Genomic DNA, 10,236 nt, shown 5'->3' on the forward strand with positions numbered 1-10,236 from the left:
GATGATAGCTAGTAGTGGGATGGAGGTTCTGGATGAAGAGCGACTTGAAAGTGTGCTCTTCTTCCATCCCGGGTTCATTCGTAGAACCAAAGTAGGCCAGCCGAAGACGGTGGTAATACTGCTGGGGAGATTCTTGTCTTCCCTGGCGGACTGTCATGGCGGCAATCAAACCAGTCTGTGACTCGTAGTCAGAGAATTCCTCCACCATGGCTTGGCATAGCAACTTATAATCTGCTTTGGTGTGGTCAGGCTGACGACTAAGGAAGCTGCTGACTTCTCGATTAGAAGTTACCATGATCAGGTAAATCTTATCGTCGACTGTGGCGTTTGGAAACTTCCGCAGATGGAAATCAATATCTTTTAGATATTGGGGGGTGTGAGGATTGCCACTAAGAGTGGGTTCAAAGCGGTTTATGTGGCGTGCCATCTTATCCAGGTCCCTGTCTGAGGGACCCTGCGTGGGAAGGGCGCCTGAATTCGGTTCGAACCGCTGAATAGGGACCCGGCTCACCTTTTCAGGGGGGGTCTGGATGTCCCGATAGTGGGAGCCATGTTCAACTGGGAACATTGGAGAGGGGTCCGAGGAAAAGTTTCCTCGAGTCGGTCTCGGAAGTGAAGCATCTCTTTCCGCTTCATGACGGGAATCATCAAGGAGGAGTTTGAGCCTACGATTCTGCTTGTCAGAGTCCTGTAGCTCTTTCTTAGCATCCGCAAGTTCTTCCTCCTCGACTTTCTGTTGACGATATAACTCATCAACTGCATCTTTGGCAACAATCAGTTGTTGTTGCAGATCTCGGATCTCTTTCTGATCCGCTAGTTCCCACTTAACGTAGTCTTTGATTTGAGTTTTCAGCTCAAATATTTCTTCGTTAGCTCCCTTGAGGCGATGTTCTGTCTCGTACAGTTCATCGTTCGGTTTCTCGACTTTTTCTCGAGTTGTAAATGAATACCTTTGACTAGCATGGAGGGATGTGCCTAGTCTGTAAATCTCAGCTTTTAGCTCAGCTCTTCTTTCCTCATCACTGTCCTCCTGTGAGGTACCAGATCGGATATTCAGAGGATCTCCTTGGCTATAGGATTTAAGTGAAACAGGTGAAGCCATGTTTGACTTTTAGCTTAGCCGTTAAGTGTAGGTAGTTTAGTAATTGAGTTTTCTTTTGGGGGCGTTTGGATGGGCAACACAGTATGTTCAATTGAGAGAATCTAATGTAAGTTTGTTTCCTAAATTTGTGCTATTTGAGATGAAGTGAATTAATTATTTTTTGTTCAATTAATTCAACTTTATTAATTGAAGATGAATTTTTCCGTTGAGCGGAGAAATTATCTTCAATGTTAGTGATTGTCAAATTACTAATTATGTTCTAGTTATCCAACAATGACTGTCAGGTGTTGATCACCTAAGGATGCGCTGTTGTACCTGAATGAGAGCGAGGTAAACAGGGAGTGAGAACAAATTTGAAAAAAATTTTTTATTGTTATGAATTACAATTTGGATCAAAGCACAAAGTCTTGATCTATCTGTTTGAGTGTGGGTTGAATAAATCTTAAATTCAAATTAAGATTGAATAATCTTTTTAATTAAATCAGGATCGATGTGGATTACTCCACTTACAGTCCACTTTTGATTTACAGCCAGGGCTGTAAACTAGCGGTCGCCACTCGCCAAATGCGACTAAAATATTCCCCTGGCGACTTAATTTTGGAGGGATACATGCCACTGGGGCGGGTAAATATTTGTCCCGATGGTCGTGCTCTTGCAATAAATTATGCATGATATAACAAAACATTGTAGTAGCTGTAAACTGATAAATTACAACGGTAGCAAACGTCAAGCTAAACCGGTGATTTGTTGTGTGTCACACTGAAGTAGCTCCCCCGACGTCACCGCTGTAGAAAATAGTTCCCCCGAAGCAACGTAGCGTGCGCGTCACCGCTCTTTAAAAGTTTCTCGCAGTGAGTGACGCCTGGTTCACACCGGCCGCGGAAGCGCAGTGAATAGGCGCGGCCCTCCCGCGCCGTGAAGCGATCGTTTCGGCGTCTGCTCTATTTTTTGCGCGTGCCGCGAGCGAACACGTCAATTCTGGCAGTAAATCACACAAAGAAACACGAGACAATCCGGTCAATTTTCAAAATAAAAGCAATTTTCAAAATAAAATACCGCGATTGACAAATGCGATCATATTTGTGTATCTCAACTTGCACTGGGAAACAGGAAGAGACAATACATTTAATAAATGTGAAGATAAACAAATATGCGTATTTCAACAGTATATCTGCACTACCATACTCTCTCACTCTCTCTCTCTCTCTTTCTCTCGGAACGGATAAATACAATTAGTGTACAAACTTCTTGGTTACAGAAATATGGCGTATTCATTTTATGGGGTTATTTACTCCATAATGAAAAAATAGCTCTGAATGAACAACAGCTGAGCAGAAGCGCTTGTAGACCGTCGCGGAGAAATACGCGTCTGGTGTGAACAGGGGGACAGCGGGCCGCGCACGATTTTCGTCGGCGCTGGCTTCAGTACAACGACTCGACGGGTGTCATGTTTTGCTCCGTCTGCCGGACACACGCCAAAGAAAAACAGCGCGGAAATTCAGTTCTGATGAGTAATTAATGAGTGTTTCCTTTGTCACAGTTTTGCACTGTTAAAGTTTTCAATTTGCAATGTTTGAGATGAAATGAATGAAATTCAGTTAATAATATTAAAATGTATTTCTAAATACTACTTCTAAGCATGTACTGCTCTATAATACTGTTATCTCAATGAAAAGTACTGAAACAGATGTATATGCAACAAAAAGAGGCAATTTATTATTTGGCCGGTAAAAAATGTACTTGGCCGGTAGATTCTTTCATCTACCGGTCCCCTTGGCAGGTGAGCCAAAAAGTTAGTTTACAGCCCTGTTTACCGCACATCTGATTTCAATCTTGCAAACCAAACTCAATCACCTAAACAGCCAGTAGAGGGAGCTCTACTTTTGTTCGAATGTAGTTACAAGAAAAGCCTTTAGGGCGCTCCTGTGTTCTAGTATAGTTGCTTAAGCAACCAGCAGAGGGAGCTAATTTATTTTGACTGCAGTTGCGAGGGCAACCGGCAGGGGAGCTGTTTTCTCCTTTGACCGCAGTCGAAGAAGAGTTGGGGCAGGAAGTGACGTATTTTGTTGCCCTGGGCCGTTTCACGTTACAGATTAGCACCAACACACAGCAGATTAGCACAGCGGCTAGAAAAGTTAGCTCGGCGGCTAACGACAGAAGTACTCAGAAGCACAGTTACACGCTTTATCGTCATAAAGTTTGGTTTACTTCTAACGTTTTAGCGGGTTCTCTTTAAAGGTATCAACAGCTGACGAGACGCTACTTGAGGTCGTTGCCTCGGCGACCGGTTTGTTTCATTTCCGCCGTGAGGACGGCTGTCTCTGTCAGTTTAGCTAGGCTGCTCAAGGGACGGGAAGTTTTCTGAATTAACCTAAAGACCCTGGAGACTCGCAGCGGAATTTAGTTAAGACAGGACACAGTAAAGTTCTCGGAACGTCGCGATAACTTTAGTGTGCCAAATGGCCTTGTTACAAATAAACATGCAGTGATGTTACGGGGACGCGCGCTAAGCAGCGGTCTCTGTTAGCGTTCCGTTTCAGAGGGAACCTGGGTTCTCTGGTTTAATTTAAAATGCTCTGGAAACTCGCAGCAGCATATAATCAAAGCAGAACACGATAAAAGACCCGGAACATCGCGGAGACTTCAATGTGTTAAATAGGTTTTCTCTTTTAAGAACGTATAGAGGCGCTTCGCGTGAGCGCATGTTATTGGCAACATTTTTACTTCCACTGTGTGATACACAGTTGTTTCCGACCAGTGAGCTAGTCTGGTCTAGAAGCTTGGAAGTCTCTGATTTGAATTAGAAGTCCTGGAAACTCGCAGCAAAATCTATTCAAAACAGGACACGATTACGAGCCCGGAACATCGCGGAGAACGTAACGTGTAGAAGGCGTTATTTCAGAGCGTACGGCGACGCTATACGTTTAGCATTCAACAATGCAACAATCGGCACCCTTTGACAGTGCTCACACAGCTGGGAAGCCGGCGTGTTTACACGCGACTTTATGATCACGTGATGTTCACGTGTAGCGTTCAGGACAAGAAGAGGAGAAAAGAAAAGGAGGGGGGGAATTAGACTAGTCTTTCGCCGTTAAATGTTACAGTTGTCCGTGGATATTTCTTCTGTGCAGAATACAAAGATCCCTATTTCAAGAACTTATGATCTAAGGAAATGAGACTGATTTAATTAATGAATAAGTGGTCATTAGAGTCATTAACGTGAATTCTATAAAGTTCTGTCTGACCAACAGATGGTGCCCCTTTTACGAGAGCAGGTATTGAAATTGTAGATTAATATACATTGATATACATATTTTAATATCGTAATTTCCTTATATACACAGTTTACGTAGGTACCATTAGGTATTAACCCTTACCTTCCTACACTGTGACGCCTCCCCCTGCTGCGCCGCCACACCCATCTCGGCGCAGGCGATCCACCAAACTGACCGTGCGCAAGGCTGCGCGGGTCGAAACTTGCATTGCGCCGGCTCCGCCACCCTGCGCCGCCCTGCGCTGCGCCACGAAACTAGGGCCCATAGTCTTATATGACTGCAGAGTAGTCAATGATAGTAGATTAATATACATAATTCCACACCTGTGTCAATATAGGATTTACTCAAAGCTATTATTTATCAGCCGCAGCACACAGTAAATGTAACTCAACTGCATTCTCTCTATGTGCAGCAGTGAATTGCAGTAAATCACTTTGTACCATACATCTGTTTGTGTTAAAACAGGATACATCATGGGAAAATTTTCTATTTTCCATACAAATACATTAGTCGGCAACCTCTAGAAAACCTGAATTATGTAGTAGCACAGTGCACCTAGAAAATAAGTCAAACTGGAGGATTCCACACATCACTATTTATGTTGTATGTTTTCAAACTTGACACAGGCAGTTCTGACACAGGAGAGACACTCCTGTCACAATAAAAGCCCTGGACTATACACTGCATACCGGTAACTGTTTACCAGAGGGAACTCAGCATTTCACTGAAATTAAACTCAATAAAATAGCTTACAGCAGTTTATACAACTATTTATCTCTGACAGACAGGGAGATGCTGCTCTGGGTCCTCTGCCTGCGCATTTCTTTTTAATAAACATTTTTATTGTTAAAGTGTTTGAACTGTTGCAAATTTGCCTCTCTGAATGTATAGTTTTGATGTGAAATATTTGCAAGCTGTTACAGTCCGGCTCTTTGCTGTGGTATGTGAAGTCTCTCTTCTCTGTGTTTAGAGGGTTTTGTGTTTTGGTTCTTCTATTTGTTGCTTTTCCTTGTTTGATATGTATTCAGGTTGAGTCGTACCTGCTTACATTTTTTAAGTTCATATCCTCCATTGCCTGCTCTGTAGACCATGACAGCAGGCAAGGATTTTGCATTTCAACCTATGCTAATATACATTGCCAATCATGATCTACATGGTCACAACAATGCCCATTGATAATTATTGTCTTCATGGATACTTCTAGGCCACGGTCAACCTTGCTATGGAATTAACTATAAATAAAATAATATTCTGGTATCAAATACATTCATAGAGACTACAGTATTGAAATAATTTCAATACAAATATGAGCATACAGTGTTGCATGTGTAATTGTTGGCCCTTTTTGATGTGCCAACCCTTAATATTAACTATGGTTGATAGACCTAATGGTTATGTAAGACCAGTTGTCACTGGCAACAATGACAGATGTAATCTGGCAAACCTGATCACTATCAATTTACTCTATAGCACAATATGCAGTCAATAAAGTGTCTGCAGTTTTAATTTCCCACCACACTCATCCACAGACATCAAATGCATTTTTTTTTAAACAGATTTCAGCTTTGAATCATAGCCTTTGTTGGCATGCTCCTTTTAAATGCAATAAGAAAAACATCAGTTCAGCTGTATAATAAAACAAAAAAAGACCAAAATGATTTAATAGTTGTGGGCAGCTTCATTCACAGCAACTCCAGAGAAAACCAGGGTTTTATTTGAAACAGGTCTTATTCAGACTGTCTCATTTCATAACTCATATTTTATTAAGACATGTCTGATCTTTTCTGATCTGCTCCTGTCATAATTTGCCATTTATTATGTTTTAATTAGGGCCGGGACTCGATTATTCGATTACTAATTAATCTAATTAATTAGAGGCTTTGTAATTAATTAATCGAAATGAATCGCATTTTAATCGCATATAAATATTTGACCTGAGAACAGTGAGAAGTAATTTTTTTTTCACATGGATTTTTAGTATACCATTGAGTAATGACTAAATACATAAGCTTAAGAAACAAAATATTGTTTATTTTTGTTCAACCAAGTCCAACAGACCAGTGCCGTTTTTGCCATTAAGTGTAGCCAGTGGCGGTCCTAGGTTTCATGACGCCCTGGGCGAACCTCACCTCCAGCGGGATTTTATTTTGAAAATTGCTTTTATTTTGAAAATTGACCGGATTGTCTCGTGTTTCTTTGTGTGATTTCTTGCCAGAATAGACACGTTCGCTCATGGCATGCGCAAAGAAATAGAGCAGACGCCGAAACGATGTCTTCACGGCGTGGGACGGCCGCGCCTATTCGCCGCGCTCCGCGTCTGGTGTGAACCAGGCGTAATCGGTCCGCCTGAAACTCATCCAGTGAGAAACGTTCCGCGGTGCAAAAATAAGTGCGATTAAAATGAGTCAATTTTTTTAACGCGTTAATGTTTGTTAAAGTCCCGGCCCTAGTTTTAATAAATTAAAATTACTGTCCCTTCTCTTCTCTTCTCATTTAATACCCTTAAATGCTCCTTTAAAAATACTCACACTAATGCGCCTAAGCACATAGTGTGTACAAAAACAATCTATAAAAATGTATAAATTCGTTTTTTTTTCTGTTTTTTAAAAAATATTTTAAACCATGATCTAACCTAATCATATATATCAAATATTAATGCATTTTATTTTTATTTTTAACCGTTAAACGTCAAGGTTTTGTCATGCATTTTATGGTCCAAAAAACACTTCATTAACACTACAGTACTTCATGCAAACTGGATTATTTATGATTATTATTTTTTGTGCAGTGCCATTTGTCTATGTAGAAAAACAAGCTATTAAAAAATTATCAATTCGTTTTTTTTTTCACTTTTATTAAAATCCTAATCACACATATCACATATTAATGCATTTTTTTCATATTTTTAACCCTTAGACGACCAAGTTTTGTCATGATGCAGCTCCAGTTTATGGTCTAAAAAGTTTTTCAGGCCAAGGACCCCTAGTCCCATAGTGACCCAGTGGAGGGACTTTACATATTACATATCGTATAACATTGTTTTGCTTATAAAACCGGTCCAAAAATAATGTGTAGTGCAGCTTATAGTGCCAGGTATGGAATTACTTTGTAACTATGTATGCATACAATGCTAAGCCGTTAAAATAATATTTATTGACAGATTCACAGAACACATTTTTATTCTATATAGGCATTTCTACATCAAAATTCCACCTCATAACATTGAATAAATAGGAAGATTAATATTTTCTTATTGTAGGTTGTATTGATGTTATTGTGTATTTTTGGAGTCAGTTACACAGTTATAATAAATATTAACATTTACTGATGAATTCATACTCTTGTGCGGTTGTATCTTAGTAGTTTTATGAGGCTGCTTGTTTATTGATTGTTCAATCATTGTTATTTTATACTCGAACATCCCATCCAGAGAGCCAACTGCATTAATACATGAAACAAAAATGAATGTGTCAGGGCCCTAGTTTCGTAGACTAGGCGTAGTCAGCGCGCAGCGCACCTGCTCCACACCAACGGGGTGTGTCTGCCTGGACTTTGCGAGTTTCGTGCACCGCGCAGGCTCGCGCAGGCACACCTCCCGTCTCGCCCACCCGCGCAAGTGGGAAAGAGGGAGGAGAAGAAGGCGTGAGTGGGAGACGAGGAGGAGACGAGGCGTGGACTGGGATTAATACAGCCGATTCAGATCTTCACCAATCAAATGAGCTCCTCTCCTCACCTTTAATGCGTTAGGGGAGGTTCAGTGCAAGTTCCGTCACTTGACAACCCGATGACAGAAGCAGCGCCGCCGCTCCCACCATGCGCATCACGCGCTGTGCGTGCCTATCATAATAATAACAATGCCGATATTATAAAAAATAGGAGAGAGAGAGGGAGATGTTTTGGTCCAAGAGGCTGAGTTTCCGTTACGCGTGCCATCCGCCTTTGATCTGACGGGACAATCTATATAGATATAAATTCACGTGTTGATTCAATTCAATTGCGCCGAGAGTAGACCAGGTTGGAGCTGGCGGGCTTTCAGCGCAGTCTCGGCAGGCTTTTTGCCACGAAACTTCCGCTACGCCAAGCTGAATCTGTGACGCCTCCCCCTGCTTCGCCGCCACACCCATCTTGGCGCAGGCAATCCACCAAACTGCCAAACTGACCGTGCGCAAGGCTGCGCGGGTCGAAACTTGCATTACGCCGGCTCCGCCACCCTGCGCTGCGCAACGAAACTAGGGCCCTCAGTGTTTAACATTGGTTGTAAACTTGCTGTAGTGCTCTATTTACAACAATAATAGATTGTTAATTCTCAAATAGAAACACATTTGTAAAATTTTATAAAAAGAAAAATTCAACTGTAAGATAAATGTGGTTGTTCCCTATATAGAATGTATAGACTTTTTTGTGTTTGAACACAATAATGAAGTGTTTCGTGGGTGGAGCAGAACTGGTGTCAGAAAGTGACAGTTGTGTAGTAGCGTTGTCACATGCAAGTGCAAAAAGGATATGGGTCATATGGATGTCTTCTCTGATTATTTCACTGGTTCGTCAGCAGAAGGCGGGTTGTCTGACATTAAGCGAACAATGATCAATGTGGTGTTTCCTAAACTGTACTAATTGTACGGATCCAACTAAATGGACTTATTTACATCTTCTATCTCTGGTAGAAAAACCCAGGATCTATACAAAAGAGAAACCCAGTATCTACACAAAAGAAGTGCATGGAGTATTTGGCGACACCCATAAAACGGCGCTGTATTAGGTTACCTAGCTAAACTGTTACCTTCTATTTACATTTACATTTAGGGCATTTAGCAGAAGCTTATGTCCAAAGTGACTTACAATAAGTACATTTGTCAAAAGAAAGAAACCACAACATATCATTGCCGATAAAGTAAGAGCTAAAAAATGTGTGTTCAATGTGTGTGAAGTCTGAACAGGTGAGTCTTGAGCCTTTTTCGGAAGATGGCAGTGACTCTGCTGTCCTGACAGAACAGAGAAGAGTCGGGACTTTGCTGAGCGACATTTGTTTGATTTCAGCGATGGTGGTATCAGCCGTCCAGCTGAAGTAGAGGAGCGAAGTGCTCGTGTTGGGGCGTGTGGTTTGACCAGTGTTTGAAGGTAGATGGTTGCCATTCCATTGATGGCCTTGAAGGCCAGTGCCGTCGTCTTGAATTGGATGCGTGCTGCAACAGGAACCCAGTGGAGGTCACGGAGGAGAGGGGTCACATGGGAGAATTTGGGTAGATTGAAGACGTGCTGCTGGATACGCTGCAATGGTTTAGTTGCCGAGGCTGGGAGTCCAGCCTGGAGAGAGTTGCAATAGTCAAGGCGGGAGATGACCAGTGCTTGGACCAGGAGTTGCGATGCATCCTTTGTGAGTCCGAATCCTGAGGATATTGTAGAGGGCAAATCTGCAGGATCGGGCCACAGCAGTGATGTTGGGGGTGCAGGATAGTTGGTCATCGAGGATTACACCCAGGTTTCTCGCAGTTGACGACGGCAATACTGTGATGCCCTCGACAATGACAGACAGGTCCATGCGAGGGCAGTCTTTTCCCGGGATGAAGAGGAGTTTGGTTTTATTCAGGTTTAGCTTGAAGTGATGTGCAGTTGTCCAGACGGAGATGTCAGCCAGACAGTCCGAGATGCGAGTGGCAATGTGCATGGATGCAAACAGCGCGCCGAAAAGCGAAACTCGCTTTTTTCATGGCCAGAGTTTTTCTTTTAGGGGGGGGGGGAGTGAATTGCGCTGAGCAAAACCAAATAGGTACCAACTGGGGGGGGGGGGGGGGGGGGCAACTGTCAGCCAGTCCCGAAGGCACACCAGTGTGCTGCTGATCTATGATTGGCCATTCACCG

This window comes from Eutrigla gurnardus, assembly GCF_963514095.1.
Source record: "Eutrigla gurnardus genome assembly, chromosome: 6".
NCBI classification, from domain to species: Eukaryota; Metazoa; Chordata; class Actinopteri; order Perciformes; family Triglidae; genus Eutrigla; species Eutrigla gurnardus.